This window comes from Falco peregrinus, chromosome 6, assembly GCF_023634155.1.
Source record: "Falco peregrinus isolate bFalPer1 chromosome 6, bFalPer1.pri, whole genome shotgun sequence".
Classification (NCBI taxonomy): domain Eukaryota; kingdom Metazoa; phylum Chordata; class Aves; order Falconiformes; family Falconidae; genus Falco; species Falco peregrinus.
This window is the reverse complement of record NC_073726.1, coordinates 58,324,500-58,342,044: the sequence shown is the minus strand read 5'-3', so window position 1 is coordinate 58,342,044 and position 17,545 is coordinate 58,324,500.

Sequence of the window (17,545 nt, the reverse complement as noted above, 5' to 3'; positions counted from 1 at the left end):
GCTGGTTTGGTACACAAAGTACAGTTCAGATAAATTCCTCTATGGGAAACTGTAGTAGCATTTTCAATGCTCACACTTCTAGCTTGAAGTGTAGGTGGGCAAGGGAAAATAAGTGCTTTTGTGGTTTGTTTTTTAAAAAAATATTTTTGTGGTTTCAATTAAATTGTGTTTTGTTGTTTCAATTAATTTGAGTTTTGTTGTTTTAGTGAAAGCCTGCCTATCTGTGGACATATGATATGTCTTTGAAAAGCCTTGGCTGCCACATGCTCTATAGAAACTTCTTCAGCTGTTCATTGCTTAAAACTTCCAAAGACTCCCACTCTCATGTATGATCCTTTCATAGCACCTCCTGCCTGTAGAGCAAGAGCACCCAGCCCTAAAAATGTGTCTTTCCACAGAGGACTATTTCCATGAGACAGTCCATGTCTCCCATTCTTTCCACTGTGAAGGGGCCAGAGTTGCAGTGTTCACTTTCCTCCTGCCTGAAGCAGTCTGAAAATTCTGAAAGACTTAAAAACCAGGTACGGGGCCAGAGTCTGTTTCACACTTAGCTAAGGTTTCAACATCTGCACCATCCATGATGTGATTGGCATTTGTGTTCAGATCTCCTGCTTTGGTGCCAGAAGCTGGCACCCAACCTTCACGGCAGGGCGCGTCTGGGTGATGCCCTTGGGGTCCAGAAGCTAGGAGGTGATCTTCACCCATGTTGCAGACATACCATACCAAACCATGCCCCGCCGTGCCATGCTGTGCAAGGTAGAGCAGACCAGGCTGGTGGGAAGAGTGAATTACAGTCCCTACAGGCTGAGGAGAACACTTAGCTCAGACCTCCCACTTTCTGGGAGAAGGCTCTGACCACACAGCTACCATTTAATGCACGATGTGCTCTGTGACAACACCTTTACAAGAGGCCTCTGCTCTGATGGGTGCCTGGCCTGAGATCACGGCAGAGAAGGTAAATGGAGCAGGAGGAACGCACAACCCTAACTTTTAAGCTCCGAGGAGGGACTGAGTTCTCACACATTTTCTGCCTGCTGCTTCTAGGCAGCTCCGTGCCCCTGGAGATGGTTTGTCCTTTGGGATGCCTCCTTGTATCAGCAGAGGCCAGAAACCTGAGTGCAGTCCTGGGAAGCACCTCAGTGTCTTGGTCTGTGAGTATAAGGCGGTTGTTGTGACCAGCACAAAGCTTGCACTTCATGTGGAGCATTTGTTCTCCTTCTCTTTGATGATTTTCTGTGTAAAACCCAAACACCAGCTGGTTTCTCTCTGAAGGAATGTCCTCAGGCCCTTTAGAGCCATTCCTGATCCTCTGCCTGACCACTGTCCTCACCAATGAAATGAAGCCCAACTTCTGCCTCCTAAAAAATGGAAGTTCATGGCTTGTCACTCAGGAGGGTGCTATTGCTGCACGGGGAACGAGCCAGTTAGCCCAGGGCAAAGGTGCAGGTCACAACACCGCACCATGTCACCCCTCTGCCCTGTCCCTTGGAAGCAGTATTTCCAGCACTGATGCAGAGAATGGAGTTAACTCTAATTTGTTACTCAACTACTGCTGACTTGTCTGGTGTATTTGGGCTTGGCAAAAAGTTGCTCTGTGACTCGTCCACAGAAGAGGGTTAGTATTATCTGCTGCCTAACGGCTGGATTGCAGGGATCGAATAAATTAAGCACTGGGAGAGGGACGAACGGCATGAGAGTGGAATGAAGTGTGGTAAGGAAGCCTTCCACCACCTTCGCCTGATTCCCCAGTGCACAGCAGCATGCACGCGTACTTTGCACGGCGCTTGTTCATTAGGTGGCACCACAGGCCCAGGATTTCATGGTGAGCGCAGTCTCCAGAGGGCTCCTCTAGGTCTGCGCAGGGGTTTGCAGGCTCAGACGTTTTGTTGCCCTATTTGTGTATTTTTTTTCCTGGAGAAACATGCTGTCCTGACAAATCCTGGAAGAACACAGAATTATTATTGCAAAAGCAAAGCAGCAGCAATCAAGACTTCCGATACAGACACCCAGCCTGAAGTTTCCAGGAACTGCACATGGGGACCTGGAGCTGCTTGGGGTAAAAAAACATGCAAAGTGCCTGCAGTCCACCCGCCAACCTTGGCTGCACCAAGGCACTGCAAAGGGCAGCACTGTGGGGCTGCTGCTTTTCCCTGAACTGGGAGACAGCAGAGCCAGTCATCTCAAAAATCTTGTCCTTTCTCCAGCGGTCTGTGGAGAGGCCTCAAAGGATGCTGGTGATGCAGAGACATGTGCTCTTCGAGGAGAGGGCACCATGCCCCTGTGCCTGTGCCTCCTGCCTCTGCTGTGGGGCTGGCACCAATGCCCAGCATCTGCCCCAGGTTCTGGAGCCTTCTGTGCTTTTGGGTTGAACATACCCTACATGTCTCAGGTTGTGCCTCTTTCACTGAAGCGTCCTGAGCTGAACTGGGGTAGGGAAGGCGCCTGCGTTCTCTTACAGCCCTCCCAGCCACCTTCTTCCTCACCTTGATTTCCTTGGCATTTCCTTGGTTAAATGTTTATACAAGTTTTCAAAGCCAGGGAGTGCACAGGCAAGATTCTCTTGAACAATCTGGTTTGAGGTGGTTTAACTCCTTCCCCCCATTCTGCCAGTTATTCCCGGTCTGACACAGTGCTTGCAAAAGCCCGGCTCTACCAAAACACACTTGACCTGGCTTGCAACTGCCATGGCTATTCCCATCTCAGCACCCTGCTAGAGCCAGGTCTGGGCTTCTCCATCCCAGCTGGCAGCTTAGTCATTCTTCAGCCCAGGGTCAGCAACCTGCAGCCTACTGAGTGCCCCTCTGTCTGAAGCTGAAAGATAAACGCCCTTGAAATCTGAAGTAACCATGATAATTTTATTTTGAACAGGAAAATGGGCTGTTTTTTCCCCTTATCTAATTGATTAGGAATGTCAAATATTCTTTTCTGTACACCGTTCATGCCTCTTATTTATGTAGGAAGCAGCTGGTCTAGGGATTGAGCCAAACACTTTTTTTAACGAGAGAAAATTAAGCTTTCTTTTGGGGCTGGGGGGGAGGGGGGTGTCACTGTATTTCATCGCAAGTTGACAGATAGAATCCATCTCTCTGCTTTTCTCTCTGCGTCCTGACATGTCTCTGGGAAATGTTCGCCTTGTCCCTGCTTCAAAGAAAACTGCAGGTGTCTGGGAGAATGGGGGCAAAGAGGGAGCACAGGGACACAGGCAGCCCAACAGGATGTTCACAGCTCAGGAGCCATGTCTGGGCACCCGAAGACATCAGAAAAAAAAATCTTGGCTTTTGTCTGGGTGGATTTCTGTCCACTTCTATTTCTGCACATTGCTGAGCAGTACTAGATGCAGCAGTTACTATCTAGGGGATGATATTAGCTTTGCGTCCGCGTGACTGTCTAAGTAATTCCTTTCTGTAATGGGCTTAAAACGGAGTGTATGTTCTCATTTTTCTCAGTAGGCAGTTACGCTTCCCATCTGAAATTGTACAGCCCTAGATTGCATTTCAGAAAGTTTTCTTAGGAAGAGCCTGAAATCGCAGCACAGTCAGATTTGTTGCTGAGGTTCGTTCAGCCTGATTGATAGATACAGCACCATCTACTTGCAAAACCCAACTGAAGGATGGTTCTTGGTACAATTTGGTCAAATGGGTAATTGAACCCCCCTAAAAGATGTAGGACTCTAAGTCACTAGTCATCATAACACCTCGAAGTTCATGCAAAGGAAATTGCTAATCAATAGAACTGTTTTGTAGAATAAACATGTAAATAATTTAAACATGAGGAAAAATAGACACTCAATGTTATAGGTGTCACCATAAAGCTGTCACTATCAATGTACCTGCTGCAGCTCTGCATGTCCACGGCCAGTGGTTTTAGAAGTGGGTATTTGTGAAAAGAGGATGTACAAAAGAAATGGTAGTGTAAACACTAAGTAAGGCCACATATTGCACAAGGAATGTAAAAACGTATCTCCGGTAAAACCTCTGTTCACAGAAGATGAGAATGGGTCATGCACCAGTGGATTGTTGAACTAGCAATCTTTCATTCAATGTAGGGTTACCATCATCTGCAGGATGTTTATACCTGAGTGAGCTGGGAGATACCAAATAAATGGGGTAGTGTCTTATTCCTTTTAAAAATGTTCGCATGACTTTTCATCACTCAGCCATGGCTGATGTCACCATCATTGCTTCCCACTTTCTGTGATACAGATCAGCCTGGAGGGTTTTACACATCCCAGATGTGTACCTGCCTCCATAATCAAAATGGGATCTTGCTGGACTTGCCATTGTAGTTAGCGGAGCAGCCACAAATGAGGTGCAGAGAAAATAGAGCTAGAGATGGACTTTCCCAGTTAAAATAGCATATATTCCCTGTGGCAGGTTGCTATGGGAAGTGATCATGCTGACAGTCACCTTGAAAATACCTCAGACTGGTGAGTTGGCATGACACTGACAAGTTTTCAACAGGCTCGCATATGAGATGTCCCACAACCAGCTGAGCCTACCACTTGTCTACATAGACCTCCAAGCCTGAGTCCTGAAGAACATTAAAAATGGTTTGAAGAGCACGCTCACAGCAATATTGAGACAACCTGGACTATCTTGATGTGAATATTGTCCTTTATTTATCCTAGTTGTGCGGTGTTTTGGAGAGCCATTTCAAAGCTGAACTCGTGGTTGCCATTAGGGCTATGACCAGAATGACACTCTGTGTCTCTAAGCTAAGTATTCAGCACTAACTGAGCTGCTGATTGCTGCTTGATGAGCTTGTAGGGACGACACAGCTGAAAAGCCTTGGTTTCACCTGGTCTGGCAGGAATGCTGGGATTTGTTTAATCAGCTAGCCAAACAACCTCCAGCACCTGCTCCCTTAGCAGAGGAGGCCAAGCAACAAACATTTTGCTGGGTGAAAGTTTCCACCAAGTTCTCACTAGTGGAAGGTAGATCTGCCAGCAGTGTTGCTCTCCATCACTGAGACTTCTTCATAGGGGTTGACCTGGACATAGAAGCAAATATGGCCAACCTGGTTACTCCCACCAGGTGTGAGGACACATATACACAGTGATTTGGGCTAAATGTTTGGGATTGGCTATTCCAGGTTTTTACTTGTGTTATCAGGGGCTGATGAATTGCCAAAGGTTTAGTAGCTAATAAAAACAAGTGCTGTGCCAGATCCAAGGAAAACCCCATGCTCAGAAGCAAGTTGCTAGCCCCAACAACTCTTTCCTACATGTTTCAAGGTCCCCAGGGGACACATTCTGGAAGACCAGGTGTGTTCTGCATGTTGACCAAGCAGGTTTTTGCTGAAGCAGTGGTTCCCATGGTCAAATTTTAGCACTAACTATAGTTAACTAAATCAAGACGGGAGCTATGCTCCTGGACTTGCTGCTGCTTGTCATGCACTCGCACATTGTTCTCCTGAGGTGGGATTCACTGTGCTTGGTGTTTGCCAGCTAAAAATTAAGCACCTTAAATCGAGCTGACTGAAAATGAAGCAGTCAAACACTAGCAGCTCTTGTCTCCTTCTCTAGGCAAAGGAGAGCGTTGAGCACTGCCACAACATGATTCATCCCAACCTTAAAAAAATTAAGCCGGGGAGTTGATTTCTGGACTTGCCTGTCTTGCTCTGTTGGCTATAGAGGGAGCTGAGACAGCTGGCTGGGAGTTCAGAGCCAATGTTTAGATGTCTGCTGCGAGGTAAATCCCACCGTTGGCCAAGAAGGCGAGCTTTCTGCCCCGGTGAGTGACCAGTTACTACCACACATGGACAGGTTTGGGAATGCACAGAGAGCACAGCAAACACAGGGGAAGTACAAACACCCAGCCTTCTGCCAGGCTGCGTGCTGCATCCCAGCTCTGCCTCAGTTTCCTTCCTAAAGACCTCCCACTAATCCATCTCCAAAACCTCTTTGACATGGCTAGTGATTGCTCAGAAGCCAGCTTTTGCTGACCAAGAGGTTACCTGACTACTGTTGTGACTGACCACGTGCGCCCTGTAGCAGGGGACAGGCTTATTTTCTGGGTGGGAGAAGAACAGATTAAAACAGTGCCAAGAAGATGTCACCTTCACAAGGTATTTATTATTACCCAGAACACAAATCCATCACCCAGAGGCAGGACCTGAAGTTTAAGCTCAGACAATGCAGGTAGGCGGGACCTTGGATCTGGCTTCTCTGGATTGCCTCAGGAATGTCAGTGCACAAAGTCAATCTTGGAAACAAGTTTGCTCAGCTCAGGGTGTCAGTGGACATTTATGTCTAATGCCAACGTAGACCTGCCATCTGCTCCTCCACCGCAGTCTGGCCCTCTTTCCTTGTACCAGGACAAGGCTGGCCAGCTGTGCATGCCATTGACTGAGCTCCGAGACTTGCCGGTAACGGAGATGTGCCACATCTCTGAGCATGAACCACTGGGTCCATCTTATCCAGCATCCTGTGTCCTCAGGTAAGCAAGCAGAAATCTGGGGAAACATACATACAGCTGAAGTAATGCCATTTCGTGTGCAAAGACCCCATTTTGATTTAAAAAAAAGGGCAACTCCTTTCCTTCTTGCACCTGCCATTTAATCAGAAAACCCAATAATCCTCTAAGAGACATGGATCTGATCAGCCCCTTGAAGACTCTTGATTGATACTGCCAACAAATGAGAGGCATGATGTCTTAGATGCTAAATTTCTCAGGAAATAAGTTAGAATAAACAAAAACAGTTTTATGTGGATTCCTCTGTAACACAGACGTCTAAATACAGTCGGTTGGGTGCCAGTGACACTGTTATTGGGAAGAGAAATCCCAAAGAAAAGAAATCTGAGTGCAAGCCGAATGGGAACTGAAGAGACAAGGTGCAAGTAACAGGGGTTCCCCTTATCCCAGCCTGGAAGCCTGACCAGAAATGTCATGAAACCATTCATCCCACATGCGATGTATCTTGTTTCATTACTCTGTTTTATTTAATCTGGCAATAAATTGACATATATGATATGACTGCCATGATTAGCTTGTATGGATGTCTTGGTAACTTGGGTATGGCTACATGGAGGTGGCTTGGGATGGCAACCTAGCTTACCTTAAAGAGATATTATCCTGCAAAGCAGCTAAACGTGGATAATGCCGGTGGGTGGGGGAGGTCATTAGAAGCACTGAAGAGCCCCACTGTCCCCGCAGGAAAGCTGGGGGGAGCTGGGCAACACAGCCGCGAGGCCCTTGCTTCTCCACAGTGCTGGGAACAGGCAATCCATGGCAGTGGGGAGAAGCAGCAGCCCTGAAGTGCTGAAGCTCCCATGACAGAAGCCAGCTGCCATGACCGACACCCGTGCAGCAGGGGAGAAAAACAAAAACCGGCCCAGGAGGGCCTTGTTGCAAGAAGGAAGTATTATTTAACGTGCATTGTGTTGGGAAAGGAAAACAAGGGTTCTGGCACTGGGCCAGGTCCATTGGCCTCTTTTTTTTTTTTTTTCTTTTCTTTTCTCCTGGGCAATTGTTCTAGTGAGGCCAATTTTGTTTTTTGTTTTGGTTTGGTTTTTTTGCTTTGTTTTGTTTTCTTTGGTGTTTTTGGAGTTGACAATGCACGGGGTAATTTCTTGGTGCTCTTCCTGTGTTTTGGCACAGGGGCTGCCCAAGTGTTGAGCCACGCTTCCTGTGGCAGAGACACCACTGTCACCACCGCCACCATGGCCACCGGCACTGGCACACGGGTTGTATCATCGGGTGAGAGGGGGCTTCTCTCCTGCCCTGGAGCCGGGGGGCAGGAGGGAGAGGCGGGAGTGCGGGCAGCCGGGTGAGTCAGTATGGAAAGGCAGCGCGCATTTCTGTAGGGTGACTCACCAGCCTTTAGGAAGAAAAAAAATAATAAAAAAAAATTCCAGCCAAATTCTTTCAGGGAGGTAAACAAGGTCACGCAGTGCGGCGAGATCCTGTTTACCTGAGACAGGACGTCTTTGCAGAGCCGGTGCTGGAAGCGGGGATGTGTTGACATGACTCAGGGTGGCCAACGCAGGCAGAGGGGGCTGGGGGCACCACTCAGCCTGGGTGTCCCGGCATCACCACAGCAAAGAGGGGGGAATGCTGGCCACAGGCTGGATGCTCCCCTCTGTAGGGGCTCACCCTGCTACCTTGCAGCTCTGCCAGGAGGGAGGACAGGGGGCAAGGGACCACTGGGTCATGGCAGGGCTGTGCCAGCATTCAATGCTCACCTCCAGCCCTCGCCGTGCCGGTGGCCCCATCAGCTCCGACCCACTGCTGCCTGCTTGCCCGTACCCCATCATGAGTGGGCACTTTCCCTGTGGCCCCACAAGGAAGCCCTGGTGGCCACATGGTTAATCAGAGCCCATTCCAGACGCTGACTGAGTGTTTTTTCCTGATAACAAGATGTGTGTGAGTGTATGTCGCTCCTCATTCGAGTGAATATCCTGTTCTTACTGCTAGAGAAGTGGGGGGCAGCCGAGGGGGGGGGGGGGTGGTGGATGACAGGGCAGCATGCCGGGACTTTGCATTCCTGACATTCCTGCCTTGGCTGGTGACTGCAAAACAGCCCAGCGGGGAGGATGGGGCACCCATGGGTGGTCACCCCAGCCACCTGCTCACCCACGCTTTACCTCCATCACTGCTTCCCCGGTGAGCCTGCCTGTGGCATCAGGGCAAGGGGTCAGCCCAGGCTGCCCCTCTGCAGCCACTAGGTCCTCAGATGGAAGCAGCCTTCTCCCCTCAGTGTCTCCTCTTTCCATGATGGTCTTGGCAGCTTTTCCAGCACCTGTCCCTCGGTTTGACCTCTGCTGTGTCCTAGGACTGCCTTTTCCAGCCCAGCTCCCATGCTCTAGCCCAGCAGCAGGGCACTCTGCGTGGACCCATTTGGGGTCGGGGGCATCTGCTGCAGGGTGAAAGGCTGAGGGGCCTCGCTGAGTCCCTGCGTCCTGCTCTTGGCCACCCTGGCCAGCTGGCAAAGATATACTGCAAGGACTATGCACCCATGTCTTGCAGTCCGGGATTTCACTGGATGAGAAAGCCTTGCTCTCTTCCCCACTGGGGTGTCGTACATGGGGAGGACAGATATGTACAGGAGTAAAAGTTACCCTGGTCTGCACAGTTGAATTTAGCTCTCAATATGTATGTTTCTCCTTCTCCTTCCTCTTCCATAAACCCTGACCCGTCAGCCAGACTGGGCTTCTTGCTGGGTCCAGACAAGCAAAGAATGCTTGGCACTTCTCCTGCTCCCAAGCTGCCATCAGGAACCAGCACAGTGATGGAGGAGCCCATGGGACACCCTCCTGATGTCGGTACTGCTTTAGCTCTTGGAGGTGCAGAAAAGCACCCACAGCTCAAAAAAAGCACAGAGCCCAAGGCTGCCCCTCAGCCATCTGCCTGGACCTGCTCCCATCCCCTCCACCCTTGCAGAGGTGAGCCAGGATCTGCAATCCAGCTATTTCAAGAGATGCAGCAAGAAGAGCTCTTTTTCTTTCTTTTCTTTCCTTTTTTTTTCATTGATATGACAAACCAAACACAGCCAATGTTGACCCTCGGCCAGAGCTACATCATGATGGTTTTGTTTCACAGTCAAAGCAAGATCCTTGGGGTCTTGCACAACCAGGTACTCAGAAAAAAGAAAGGTTTCTTTCTTTTTTTAAAACACACCCCTGTTTCACCTTCTCCAGCTTCCTGCCTTCCCCTTTCACAACCTGCCGGGATTTGGCAACTTTCTGAATGAAACAAGCATAGCTGACCTGTTGATGAATGAAACGTAGCCCTGCTGACCACTAAAAAGAAGGAGGAGACTCCCTGTCTCCCATCACAAGCTGTGCACACGTGTGTTTGTGGAAGGGGAAGGGACCAGGAGGAAAGAGGACAGTGCCTCTGGTCACATGCAGAACCCCATTTTTGAGGAATCGAAAGCATGTTATATCTGCAAGATTTCCAAAAAAACACAAGGGTGCTTCTGCATTTTAGGAAGCTACTAGTACAACCATGCTCCTGAGGCCTGGGCAGGCTTGCAGAAGTCTCTCAAGGGAGTCCCAGCACTAACCCTCCCTGCAGCCACTGGGGAGAAAACTGGGATATGCTGGGTGTAGGTTTTACCCACAGCTGGGCATGCAGCAAGGACCTCGGCCTCATCCCCACACCTGGTGCCTTTGCCCTGGCAGCAGCAGGGTGAGGAGCAGTTGAGGTTTGGGGTTTGCTTTGTGCTTACCAGTTTAGGGGAGGTGGGGGGTGGGGGCAGGGACAGATAGACGGATGGACTTACCCCTAAGCCACAGGGATTTTGGTAGATTTGTGTATTTCTTTGCTGTATTTCTAGTAGGAGAACCCCTGCAACACAGAGTCAGGGTATCTGTGGGACTGCAGCCAACACCAGACAAGCTGCCTTTGCTCAGCATGGAGGCAGGTCTCGCTGTCTCAGGATGCGTCTCTGCAGAGAAAAGCTGCCATGCATCAGTCCCAATTTTCTTCCCAGTGCAGAGAGCTTTTGCCTTTTAAGCCCCCACTGGCAGGGGACTAAGCCACACCGCAGAAGGCAACCTGGTGCAGGACAAGGCAAAGGGGGCTTCTGCATTTTGAACTCAGCCCCCAGTGCTGCACAGGATCTCCCTCTGGAGCATCATTTATTCCTAAATTCCTTAAATTCAACTTCTTTTCAAACTGCCTTTTATGCCTGCAGCTGAAGAGAACCCTGGTATTGGGAAAAGGTGGGAAGATTTTGGACAACACGTTGACAAGTGCCTTTATAAACACATCTGGGTCTGTAGGAGGAATGGTGTCGAGGTCCAGTGCTTTCCGCTTGGAAAGGGGTGTGTGTGAGACCCGTGCTGCCCAGAGAAAAAGTCCAAAGATCAGGAGCTTAATCTAAAGCACAAAGCTCTAGTCACTCGAGGACTTCAGCCCTGCCCCGGGCTCCCAAGCGACCTGGTTCCTTCAGGATGGGAAAACCCCACCAGGGATCCTCTGGACTCCCTGAGGATTACAGCCTAAATGACTAAACCTGTTAGGTCACTCATGATCTGCCTCCTTTTATGGTCAAAATCAAGTGTCAGAATCACAGATTTCCTCTTTCCTTAGAACTGGGCTTTCTCGCTACCACAAATCCTTCTTTCAGTGCTAAAATTAAATGTCTGAAAGCACATGCATAGTGTTGCAATCTTGCTGCCTTGCTTACTGGTCTGTGTAATGCATGAGTTGAGTAACAAACAATAGAGGTTGGAAATAGCCGGGACAGAGATTTCCTCTTTCAATTGCAGAATTGTTTCCTTGACTGGTGCGTGCATAAGCCAGGTGGCAAAATGCTTGCCCCCACCAAGTTTCCTGGCAAGTAGGAGGGGTCTTTGGGTGAGGGGTGGAAAGGAGTGAAAGAAAAAGTTCCCAAAAAGAAACTCCTTCCTTTCTTGGGCTTAGCTTTATCTTCCTACTCCTTTGCAAGTTCACTCTGTCTCCCAGTAGCTGGTTCTTGCAGCTCCTGACAAACGTCTCAGGTCCTTTTTCAAACCTGTGAATGAGAACTACCGGCACTCCATACTAGAGATGGAGGCCTGAGATACAGACACCCATATCCAAAGCACCTCTGATACAGCCAAAACCTGGCACTGTGACATCTCCCATTCAGTGACACCCCAGGGATCCAGGTCCTACCAGTCCTGGGGAGCAGCAGAGCTTGCTGCTCTCCCACATTCAAGCACTGCAGTGAACACTGCCCTTAGCAGTAAGTCCCAGATGGTACCTGCTCCAGCTGAGCATAGACATTCAGGTATCACCAGGCTCTTGCTTCCCTCCACTCCAATTCAATAAGGACTTGTTACATTTGAGGCTGAGGGCCCACCTGCCCTACCCGTGGCCCAGCAGGAGGCCTGGCAGGGAAGTTGTCATGTCCTGGTCTCCACGGGACCTGACAGCTCATTGAACACAGGTGGGGAGCAGTGGAATGTCTTTCCTGGATGCTGTAGACCCAGCTGGGTGCTTCTAGTCCTGGATGTGTAGGTAGAGTCACCTACACATGTATGTTCCTGCTTCTGAAAAACCCAACCACTAGGTCTCCTCCAGTTCCTAGTGTTTGTGCCTTGTCTGACTAAAATGGCTGTCTCTGCCACACTCAACTGGCACGACCCAGGAAAGGGACCCTGGGCTGCGAGCTGCAAGGTGGCTGCCGGCCAAGCTTGTGGCACTTTGGCTTTGTAGCCATAGATGGCCCAAATGCCAGAAATGCTGCCAGCAGCGATGATGTCCTTCCCCAGCTACACCCATGGCACAGGTGGAGCACCACAGTGGGCTCAGCAGCACTGCACCAGCTCCTGCTGTTTGCTGCCCGAGGGCTCCCGCTTCCTGGATGGGTGTTCACATGCATCCAGGTTCCTTAGAGGGTTTTTAAAAATGTTTTCCAGCTAGAAAAAATCCCCTGTTGCTGGCTGGCCTTCCTTGGAGACCAGTGGTGTATCAGCCCCTGCTCTTCCTCCCCATGGCAGTGGGAACCTTTCAAGCTCCCAGGGCTTCTCCTACACCCATCCACCCAACCCAACCTTCTCTCCAAAAGGAGCAGCAGTTCCTTAATCCAAACCACTCCAACTAGCTAACCTCTTGCTTGGGAAAAAAACACACAGGATGAACGTACAATCAAATATCCTGCTTTTTAATGGCTGGGTTACAGCAGGGAGGGAAGGGAACGGGGTTCAGCTCTGGGTCTGGGGGTTGTGCCTGGCTCTGCATCTGTGTTCAGAGTGGGAAACTGGGGACATGGTAACAGCATCTGGTTGCTCCTTCCTGGCCATGAGCTTTGAAACTATCTACAAAACCTGAGTAAATAAATACTTACAACAATAGGTTGCAGCGTACCCGGTGGGACTATCCATGGAAAAGGGAAAATATGTATCATGGGGAAAAAACTGCAGATCCTGTTCAACTGCTCCTTTCTGTTTCATTTAATGCACTTGAAGGTGGCTGTGCTGGGGAAGTTTTATTTGATTACCAGGCTGTTCACACCTGCCTTGGTGGAGCCAGGAGAGCCAGCCAAACTCGAATGTGGAGAGCACCCATTTCAGTCCTTTTACAACCAGCTGATGAATCCAGTGGGATGCTCTGATGAATAGAGCATCCCCCATTCCTCCCTGGGGACAAACTTGCACCACTAGCTGTCTGCCTCGCTGTAGCAGGTGCTGGTCCTGCCCTTTGTAGACCAAGAGCCTCATCTGGATTTGTTCATCCTTCTGGGAGGGAGCTGCCCCTGGGTAAATCCTGGGATGCTCCGAAGTGGGGTTCTCTGTGAGTGAGAGGTGTGCTCCCTATTCATTCTGCTGGCTGGCCAGCACTGCTTCAAACTTTCCAGGGCAAGGCTATGCTGCAAATGCGGTGTTTTGTCCATAGCCACCAGGTTTATGGGACACCAGGGAGACCCCCCTTTTCCTCCCATCCCCCTCCCAGTGCAAGCGTTTTGTTTTTCTTCTTGATTAGTGGAAAAAATTCCTGAACCTGTCAGAGGGAAGGAAGGTCTTTTTCTCTCGCTCTTTCTCTCTCTCCTCGGACAATTAGTGAAATACAATTTCCATCATCACGGTGAACCATTTTTTCCAGCTAAATAACACCTCTGCAGGCTTTAAAGGGGAAGGCCCCTTTGCACAGCATTGCCCGACTCCCCCCCCCCCCCCGCCCCTCCCCGAGAGATGCCCTCCCGGGGTCACACCAGAGCAGGAGGGGGGTGGCTGTTCCCCATCCTACTTTACCCAGACATGTGCAGCCAGCCCAGAGCTTGGGGCACTGCAGGCACCTTGCAGGAACACAGGCACCTCCCAGGGCTTTTCCTTGCAGACATCAAGCCAGTGTGTGCAGGATCACAGCAAACCTCCCTGCAAACCTCCCTGCCTTCCTTTCTGGGAGCAGCTAACACCCTGTCATGCGGAAATGTCAGCTTTCCTGAGTGCTCTGCCATCCCACCAATGCCCACGGAGCCTGCTGGCATCCCCAGCCAAGGCCTGGGGAGTGGTGAAATCCCCTCCAGGGATGTGGCTGTCCCCAGGCTCTCCTCTGCGCCCAGCTGTGTACGTCTGGCTGAGCTCTGCTGCCTCCTGTGCAGCCCTGCCTCTGCTGGGGGACCCCAGCCCCTGCCCGCTGGAGAAGAAATGTGCTGCTGAGTGCCTCCTTACAGCTGCCTGCCTAATCTGGGCAGCAAGAGCACTCATGCGGGTGCGTGGTGCTGTTCACATGTGACCCCATGCATGTACACTGGGTTGTCCATGTGCTGGATCCTCATGGGGCAACATCTGATGTGACCGAGGGAGAAGACGGTCACCTATGGGACATCCAGGGACCTCTGGCCAGCCACCTCCTTGGTGCCCTGGGCTGCCACCAGGCATGCATGTCTGAAAAAGGGCTTCTTTCTGGGAGCACATCTTGGTTCATTAATCACCACTTTTCCTGTGCTGACCTCGTTTACTTCTGTCTCCGATGTCATCTCTCACAGCCAGCTCTGCGCCTCGGAGACCAGCAGTAGCCAATACCATCTCCTCTGCTCTTGTCTGGGTCTGTGCCAAGATTTGTACTGAGAAATAGTTTCTCTTCATGCAGAAAACACCCTGGCAGGGCCCAGGTTTGGAGAGCTTCACTTCACTTCACTGACTGCATTGACCAGCAGTGGCCAGGACCAAAGGTCAAGGCTTTTGGGAACTTGGGAGTTTCCAAAGCTGCTGGAGCAAGACCTTGAGCAGAGCTGCTTGCCTGGCATCTCTGCACCATCCACCATTTGTTTTTGCAGCACATGCCAAAAATAATCACAACAAACATTTTGAAACATACATCGATTGTCAAACCACAAACCTCCCTGCTGCCCGGGTCCCCACCGTGTTGGGGTTGCTGCTTAATTGCTTGCAAACAGCTTCTTTTATTGAGTTAGTAATTACAAGGGGGTAGTTTCCCTTGAGGCTGCTTTCCTCCCGGTTTTGCTACAGCCTTTGCTGTGAAACTAAGGCCGTCCATCGTGCTGGAGAGTACAGTTTGTTATCTGCCCGGCTGGGGAGGAAAAATGGTAGGTGAGCCCTGCCATAATTGTGTATTTTGGTCTCTTCACTCCCCTGGCTCCTCTGCTGGGAGCAGACCCACAGACCCACCGCTGTGACCGGGGCTCTCGCACTAACCCTGTGCTGACACTACCTGGAGGGAGGCCCCAGATTTGGGATTCCTTCCAACTCCCACCCTCTTCCTGCTTATTTTTTTTGGGGGGTCTCTTTTGTTCCTTTAACCCTGTGATGAAAGCCGAAAACAGCTGAGGCTGCCTGGCTTCCTCACAATCTCTTTTAAGATGGGAAATTCCCAAGCCTGCATCGAGTTCACTTGGTCACGGGCAGATCATGGCTCGGGGGGGGCGGCACCATTTGGTCACGGGCTGCGTGAAGGCAAGTGGGGAACAGCTGCATGCTGAGGCCAAGGGAGGTTTTGTTGTTGGTTTTTCCTAAATAGCTTTAAATTCTTTGTATTTTCCTCCCTCTTTGTACCCTGCTTTTCCCTTGGTGCAGCTGGCTTCTCCGCCCCTAGGGCCCACCAAGCACAGGTGCCTGGACAGTGAGATGGGGCCACCTCTGACACATTCCTGTCCCACCCGGGGATCCAGCAGGATGGCAATAGCTCCCACTGGGCCCTCTCCAGCTACATCTGGAGTGTGGGCAGGTCAGGCAGCAGGACAGGGCGGCTGTCACGGAGGGCATGGCTTATGGCAGGGAGGCACGAGCTGAGCACAGAGGGGACAGCGCCTGTGTGGGCTTCGCGCCACATGGCTGGGCTGAAGAAGGTTTTTTCCTTCGATCTGCAGCCAGGTATGGGTGTGAGCTGAAGCTGTTTGTATTCCTGAATGCCAATAAAATAAGCTAACCGTCAAGGGTTTTCCTGGGCCTGGCAAGGAAACTCTTGCAAACTGATTTTTCACTTCATTTAGCCATGCAACAGCTTTAGCATTGCAAATTGTCGGCGCGAAAAAGCCTGAAGCCTGGTTTTAAAATACAGGGATTTGCTTTTTATGCCTGAATAGCTCACAAACTCGTTCTCCCGTCTGCCTGCCACTTTTGGGAGCCTTGTTCTTGCAGGAGGACCCATTGCTGAAGCCTCTCTCTGCTGCCTGGAAGGCTGTCTGTTTCCTCCATCAAAAGATGAACCTCCTGTTGAATGACATATGCTGAGGCTGGGCCCTTAGGTAAGGTAGCAGTCAAGCAATTAAACCAGGGAGAGTTGCCAAGGCTCCCCAGCTCCTCCGAGGTCACCTGTACCACCGGGTGAGCCAAGCTGGCATCCCTGCGCAGAGGAGCTTCTTTCTGGTGGTGTGCTGCAGCCCTCCCGGGGCTTATTTAGGGTTTTATTTCCCAAGCTTAGCTTTGCGGGGTGGATGCGAACCACCTGCTCCAGCCTGGAGAGGCGACATGGGCACCCGCCTTTCTGCACCCCACGCTGACCCGCGCTGAATGCGGGCCAAGGCCCTGTGAGCAAGTGGCGCTGCAGCGAGCACCTCAGTGGGTGTTGTGAGCGGCCGCCAGGCACAGCGGAGGTGTTAGCTCCAGGTGCCCTGGCCCGTGGCTTCTTTCTGCACCTCTTCATTTTGAGCTGTTAAAAGCGGAGAAGCACACTTGCGGGTGGCGTTGTACAGCTCCCCTGGGACAGCCATGGCCAGGTGGTGTGCCAGTTCCCCTGGGATGCCTAGCCTTTCCTCCCACCCCAGTCCAGGCTGATGCATTCGTGCTTCCTGTGCCTCGTACCCCTCTTTGCACCCATTGCTCCCCTAATTCCCTGCTCACAGGACCTCAAGCCCAAAGAAGTCTCATGCCATAAATCTTCCTTCTCATCAGATTATCCTAAGGAAATTAGAGCAGGCATGTGATTATTACCCTCACTGGGATTTTGCCTGTGCTTTCCATCCTTGGGGGTAGATAGAGCTCACCTTCAGCTCCTTTCAGGGGATCAGGGAGAAAACGTGTTCTCACCCAAAAATGAACCATACTGGAGCAAGGCACACACCCGGGAGTGCCAGGCTGGTCCTTGGAGGATGGCCTGGAGCACGCGCAGACACCATACTCCCCAGCTACGCTGTTGCAGCACATGTCCCCACTTGGGTCTACACTCCTCAGAGCTGAGCCATGGACTGGGGGTGCTGTGTGTGTGCCAGGGGGACCCTGAACCTGCTCCCCGCAGCCTTGCGCCCGAGTGCCAGATGTGCGATACCTCCCTTGCTGGGAGGAAAGGGAAATGCAATGGCCCTTCCGACTGAGGGAAGGACTGCCGTTGTCTAGACGATGTGACTAAGGAGGGAAGGGGACGACTGTTTGTACAGCTTTGGGGAGTGTAAACAGTGCTGGCTGTCCCAAGCCCTTCAAAGCAGAGGAATCCGGAGATCAGATGAAAGTGCAGGGAAATTCTGGCTGGGTGTCCAAGCAGAGCAGCTAAGGAGACAGGGACCTCTTTGAGACAAAAGTCCCACCACCTGAGTCATTTCAAACCAGCCCAAGCACTGGGCAACAAGCAGGAAGGAGAGGCGCAGCACCGCCGGCGGTGGGCAGGGCTGTGTGGGGGCTCCCAGGACTTTCCCAGCTTTGGTTGCTTCTCTCTGCAAT